At 45.4% G+C, this 6,162-nt stretch overlaps 1 long non-coding RNA gene across 3 annotated transcripts; it reads right to left on the bottom strand.

Annotated features, from left to right (window-relative positions):
- Window positions 1-5,934, bottom strand: LOC135183459 (uncharacterized). Of its 3 annotated transcripts, XR_010305570.1 has the most exons (7): window positions 5,118-5,200; window positions 4,452-4,508; window positions 2,984-3,162; window positions 2,164-2,229; window positions 1,470-1,503; window positions 882-1,028; window positions 1-249 (listed from the first exon to the last, which is right to left on the bottom strand). It is a non-coding gene; the product is annotated as an uncharacterized LOC135183459 (long non-coding RNA). The 3 variants fall into 3 exon arrangements; XR_010305571.1 differs by lacking the exon at window positions 5,118-5,200 and adding an exon at window positions 5,865-5,934 and having other exon boundaries at window positions 1-1,028; XR_010305569.1 differs by having other exon boundaries at window positions 1-1,028.
- Window positions 5,935-6,162: the final 228 nt, after the last annotated feature.

Genomic DNA, 6,162 nt, shown 5'->3' with positions numbered 1-6,162 from the left:
TGAATAAACTTTTTGTTGAAAAGTATTTATTTAGTACTTTGTGGATGAACTTTCTCTGTCAAGCAGAGAGGAAGATCAGTCATCCTAGGATCTGAAAACAGTCAAGAAATCAAACTTGGGCAGTTTAAGTATGATGGACTGGCCAGTTTCAATTATGTGAGTAGCACAGAAGTAACAACACTCTTCTGTGGTAGAAAAGAGAGAGCAAAGTGTTCCTATTGAATGCATTCAATGGGCATGGGAAGCATCCTGCCAGGAAGAAAACATCCTTTGGGTCTGTGTTGTGTTAGTGTGGTGCTAGAAAGCAAAAGGGGTGACGGCAGTGTGAAAATAGGTGAGCCCAAAGTGAATTGTGGAGGAAAACAGTTGAAAAAACCCCAACAACCAACCAACAATAACAGAAAAACCAAAAAATCAAAACCAATACCCTCCCCCCCAGCCCCCAAACAAACCAAAAACAAACAACCAAACAAAAACCCCTAAAATCCTACCTACCAAAGACTCTAACAGACAAAAACCAAATAGAAGTCTTGGGAGTGTACTTCCAAACACTGGCTTCCCATGGACAGTAAGAGCAACAGAAGCCATTGCCATCTGTTGAGGATGGGAACCATAAAATATAACAAGCTCAGCTGGGCATAACTGCTGTTGCTTTCACATTTCTCAACTCAGTCCAACATTACTCTCTCTCTTTAAAAGATGAGGGGTGCTCCGCAGAGGATGAGTACACCCCTGCCTAGCTGAAGAGGTGATCTGTGGGCACTCAGCTTCCTTAAAAAAAATCCCAGCTGTTGGAATGTATTCCTTTCATTAAGGCTCTCAGGAAAGGAATAAATAATAGCACCATAGCAGGGTGGGGGGCATTTGGGACAGGGACTCACAGCCAAACACACAGCCTGTTGGCTGCAGCCAGCTCCAGGGGAGAAATTAGGGCTGTGGTGGTTGCAGGTGGCAGCAAGCCCTGCTCCGGGGCACAGAGCTGGCACAGAGCTCTGCTCTGGGGCTCCCATCTTCTCACAGCTGTACTCCTGCCAGAGGAAGAGAGAGGTTTATGCTTAACCTCAGGCGAGGCTTGTTGACTTCCTGGGCAACCTGACTCCACAGTACACCGTTACACAAGTGTCCCCGCTTGCCTTCCCCTGGCACGGTGTTATATTCCAGAGGTTTGGGCACTTCTGCAGCAGGGCCTGGGAGGAGCTGCCTGCTCCCTTCCAGATGCCATGCCAAGATCTCCCCACAACCAAAGCAAGCTCAGCATGTGCTGGAGAACGATGACACAAACCAACCCTTGCTCCACGCGTGCTCCCCTGGCTGTGCTGGATGTCGAGCAAAATATCATGCAAAGATAGATACTTAAAAGCAGGAGATGGTTTTTGAAGAAGGAGAGATTAAGCAGGCAGTGTCTCTAATTGAGCAACAACAGTGACATTTTGACAGCTACGGAGAGACAACAGGGTCCAGTTACTCACTGCTTCTCAGAACACAAACAATAACGGGCATCACCTGAAACGATGTGACAGCAAAGCCAAAGCAAGCAGAGGTGCCTCTATCAACTGTGAAACTTTGGATTGATTAACAAGAGAAAAATAAACAAAACCCAGCAACCCCCCCAAAACCCCACAAAAAACAATTAAAAAAATCCCCCCAAATGTAGTTAAGAATAGTCCATGAATGCAATTCAACACAAAACACAGACACAGCTGCAACACACAAGTCCTTAAATCACAGACTGACAAACGCCAGGAGGATACACTGAAACATTTGAGTCTCCCTTTGCTAGCCCTATTGCTTACCCAGCACTACTGACCACTGATGGAGGCTGCAAAGAGCTTTTACTGAACCCAAGAACCTCATTTTCTTTAGTTTTTTCTTTTGTCCTTTGAAACTTGTCATACTCAGTGATTAAAAATGAACCCATCTTTGAAACAAATACATCCAAATCACAGGTGTCCAAAGCACTATATTACACTGACTGCCAAATGCTTGGACTTTCAGAATATTTAAGCTTTTTTAAAAGGATTCTGCCCATGGAAAGGCTCATCTATTTCAGGGCATGATTGGCAGGGCTCTTTTTTAGAATACCTCCCATTAAAAGGAAAAAAAAAAAAAAAAGAGAGATAAAAAAAAAGGGGGTGGGGGTGGGGAGGGGAGAGAGAAAACTACCTTAAAATGGTGAAGCAGGGAATGACAGCAGCAGACAAAAGGTCGTTCCTTCTTTGTTCTTCAGATCTGAAGAAAATACACAGAACTCCATTGTATGACTTTTTCATGCACAACATTGTCTCCCTTGACCCATGCACATCTGCAGCCTGAAGTCTTCTGTTATCTCTGGATAACAGCTGTTCCATCACTGATTATTCATCAGCTCCACTTCAGTCTGCCTAAGGTGCTATGAACTCCCCCCCCCCCCCCCCCCCCCCCAGGTTGCTGTTTGCTAATATGAATTCAAGATAAAGCCTAAAATTGCTGGGGCAAAAAAAAAAAAAGAGGGGGGGGGATAACTCTTACTGGACATTTTGTTTGGCTTTCTGTAGCACACAGGACTACACTTGAATTGCAGGATCTTTGAAAAACCTCTTAGAATCCTCTAGTCCTCTCATCTAACTTCTGTATACATTTTATTTGGCTTTGGACAGCAAAATGCAAGGTCAAGGAAAACCAGCAAGCCCTTCAGACAGGTGATGTGCAGGAGCAGAACTTGCAGAACAATTAATTAGTGAGGATTTCTAGTTAAAAGAAAGTGGCTGAAAAGATGAGATACGTGCAAACCCCAACTCCTTTGAATGCAAATACTCCTCAATCTTTATTTGGGGCAGAGGAAGTAATTTCTCTCTGGTCTTCTCACACTTCCTATGAAGACCACAATTCAGTATGCACCTTCTCCTCAGCTAATTCATCTGAGCTTTTCCACCACCACCACCATCAGTCCTAATCATTTTCCATTCCTACCACTCCCCAATTAGAAATGCTCATATTCTCATACCGGTGCTAAATCCCATCAGTCTCTCTTTCAGAAGGATAAGGATGGAAGAGGATTTCTTTGATCTCCAAGACTCTTTCATGGGTCATTTGAGAGGTGAGGATGGAAGAAGGTGAAGATTTCCAGTTTATCAGCAAGGTGTTGATGGCTACCAGATTGCTGGGAACATAATAGAGGCATTCCTTTAAAAGAGAGGGGAAAAAAAAAGGAGAAGGTATTTTGCAGCCAACCACTAAGTTGTTAATGAGGTCTTGGTGTAAATTCATCGTGTGCAGGGGCTGTACCTAAGCAGGTGGCTCTGTAGTGCCAAACAGCACTCAGTTACCTACTTATGAGTAAGTTGTAGAGCTACTGTCCCTGGGATGTCTACATGCTCATTATGTGAGCTTAGATTAGCATCACAGAGTCCACAATGCACTGGGCATATTTCCAGAAGTACAACCCCACATTTCAGAATGTAAACCAGAGAAAACAGCTTCTGGAGGAGCACCAGAGGAGGCAGAGGCTATTGGGTGGAGTGGCCCTGAGCCCTGGAAACTGGTGGCTCTTTTGCCTTGCGGCCATCTGTAAAACAGGCTGCTCAGAAGTCAACACCCTTTGATCTCTCAAAATGTGAAGGTGTTACACACATGGGTAGCTGCAGTTTGGCTGTCATAGTTACTAGGACTATAGCTCAGGTACAGGATGCTAACACATATGTCTATTGAAATGATAGAGAGGGATGGAGTTTGTAGTCTGATCACAAAACTGACTTTTTATCATGCTCTCACAGGATGTTAGGAGTTGGAAAGGACCCAAGGAGATCATTGAGTCCAAGCCCCCTGCCAGAGCAGGACCACACAATCTAGCACAGATCACAGAGGAACACAACCAGGCAGGCCTTGAAAGTCTCCAGGGAAGGAGACTCCACAACCTCTCTGGGGAGCCTGTTCCAGTGCTCTGTGACCCTTACAGTGAAGAAGTTCCCCCTTGTGTTGAGGTGAAACCTCTTGTGCTGCAACTTGCACCCACTGCTCCTTGTCCTATCACAGGGAGCAGTGAGCAGAGCCTGTCCCCTCATCCTGATCAGCCCTCAGATGTTTATAAACATTTATTAAATCCCCTCTCGGCCTTCTCTTCTCCAGACTAAACCAGCCCCAGGTCCTCAGCCTCTCCTCATAAGCCATGCCCTCCAGTCCCCTCATCATCCTCGTAGCCCTCTGCTGGGCTCTCTCAGCAGATCCCTGTCCCTCTTAAACTGGGCAGCCCAAAACTGAAGGAAGTATTCAAGATGGGGTCTCAGTAGGGCAGAGTAGAGGAAAAGGAGCAAGGAAGAACCTCCCTTGATCTGCTGGACACAAACACTCTCAATTTGCCTTTGGTCTCTTCGGGTCCCTCTACATCACATCCCTTGCAATTATATCACACACTCTTCATCCGTATGCCAAGATTTTGCCAAAGACCAGCAAACTTCTCAGTCCAAATTGTTTACCTGTTTTGTGCAGTTGTTTTGCTTTTCTTCAGAAAGCTGTTCTGCTACAGCCTCCTTCTGTTAGAGAAAATCATGCAAATTGCACAGATTAAATTGCTGTTTAATGGTTGATCAGCTTTTCCTTATTGTTTGCCATTTGTTACACAGGATTTAAGAGTTTTATGTGTTTAATAGTTATTTAAGAGGCTTAGCATAGCTAATACCTTCAAGCAGTTCTGTCCCTGCAGACTACAGAGAAGTAAAGACTACCTCTGTCATCAGTGGGTTTGACTCTAGGAGTACTAAAAACTGTTTGAAAAGCCTGAGCTGCAAAGGAACTGGAGAGAAAATGCAGCAACTGCTGATGCTCTTTGGAGTGTGCTGCTTCTTATCAAAATGATCCCTGGCCATCTTCTCATAAAAGGACCTACAAAACAGACACAGCAGCTCCCACTGGTGGAACAAGCTCAGCAGAATGTGGGGCTCCAAATTTCACATTGACCTATTACAGCTTGTTTCCACTCACGTACATGCAAAAGCTTAGATTCACTTTGGCATGAGCATAGGCTTCTGTTCCAGCTGGAAGCTGGCTGCAAGCCCTGCACGCCCCTGAGCAGACTTTCCCTCTCAGCTGCCTCATCCCCATTCCTTGATAGACAGCTTTTCATCTCTCTCCCCACTCCTTACACATCCTTGATCTTTTCCAAGAGCTGCAGCCCCACCAGAGCGAGCAGAGCTGAACAATGAGTGGTTTGCTGCCATCGAGCTGGCTCCTTTGGTTCAGTGGTTTTGATTCTAAGTGAAGTGTGCTGCTTCTTACCAAAATGATCCCTGGCCATCTTCTCACAAAAGAACCTACTAAACAGTCACAGCAGCTCCCACTGGTGGAACAAGAATGTGGGTCTCCAAATTTCACCTGGATCTATTACAGCTTGTTGCCACTCATGTACATGCAAAAGCTTAGATTCACTTTGGCATGAGCATAGGCTTCTGTTCCAGCTGGAAGCTGGTTGCAAACGAACACATAGGCATTTCCTCCCTGTCCCCAGATCCTGTTCTTGTTAACCTGTTGCCAAAACATTAATCATATCTCAAACCCCACATGCCCCTGAGCAGCCTTTCCCTCCCAGCTGCCTCACCCCCACTCCTTGATAGACAGCTTTTCATCTCTCTCCCCACTCCTTACACATCCTTGATCTTTTCCAAGAGCTGCAGCCCCACCAGAGCGAGCAGAGCTGAACAATGAGCGGTTTGCTGCCATCGAGCTGGTTCCTTCGGTTCGTTGCCGGTCACACAGCAGAGGCCACTCCAGCTCACTCAGCGAGGCACGCAGAATCTATGTGACACCTTCAGCTTTTCTGTAAGCAATTAACTGGAGAAGTCAGGTTGGGTTTTCTTAAACAAATTAGCCTTTTCATATTGAGTTATACACACCGTTGAGAAAACAGAGCATAAAGTAAATACGTTCTTGAAAAGCAAGCCTTCTCCCACGCAGCCCCAGAGAGCAGCACGCACACATTTGCCCACTGCAAACAGATGGGCCATTTTCTTGTGTCTCTATTAGGTAATAGGCTCAAGCTGTGAACAAATAAAGCAGAAAGCACCCAATATGCCAATGTGTTAATTTTGTCTTCCTGCAGGTGTCCCTGTCGATTGCAAAAGTGAGTCAGGCTCAACTTGAATTCCTTTTTCTTTTTTCCCCTTTTGCTAACAAAGACAAGTTATAACCTTT

The sequence above is a fragment of the Pogoniulus pusillus genome, chromosome 18 (assembly GCF_015220805.1).
Source record: "Pogoniulus pusillus isolate bPogPus1 chromosome 18, bPogPus1.pri, whole genome shotgun sequence".
NCBI classification, from domain to species: domain Eukaryota; kingdom Metazoa; phylum Chordata; class Aves; order Piciformes; family Lybiidae; genus Pogoniulus; species Pogoniulus pusillus.
This window is presented reverse-complemented; position numbering and strand designations above follow the sequence as displayed.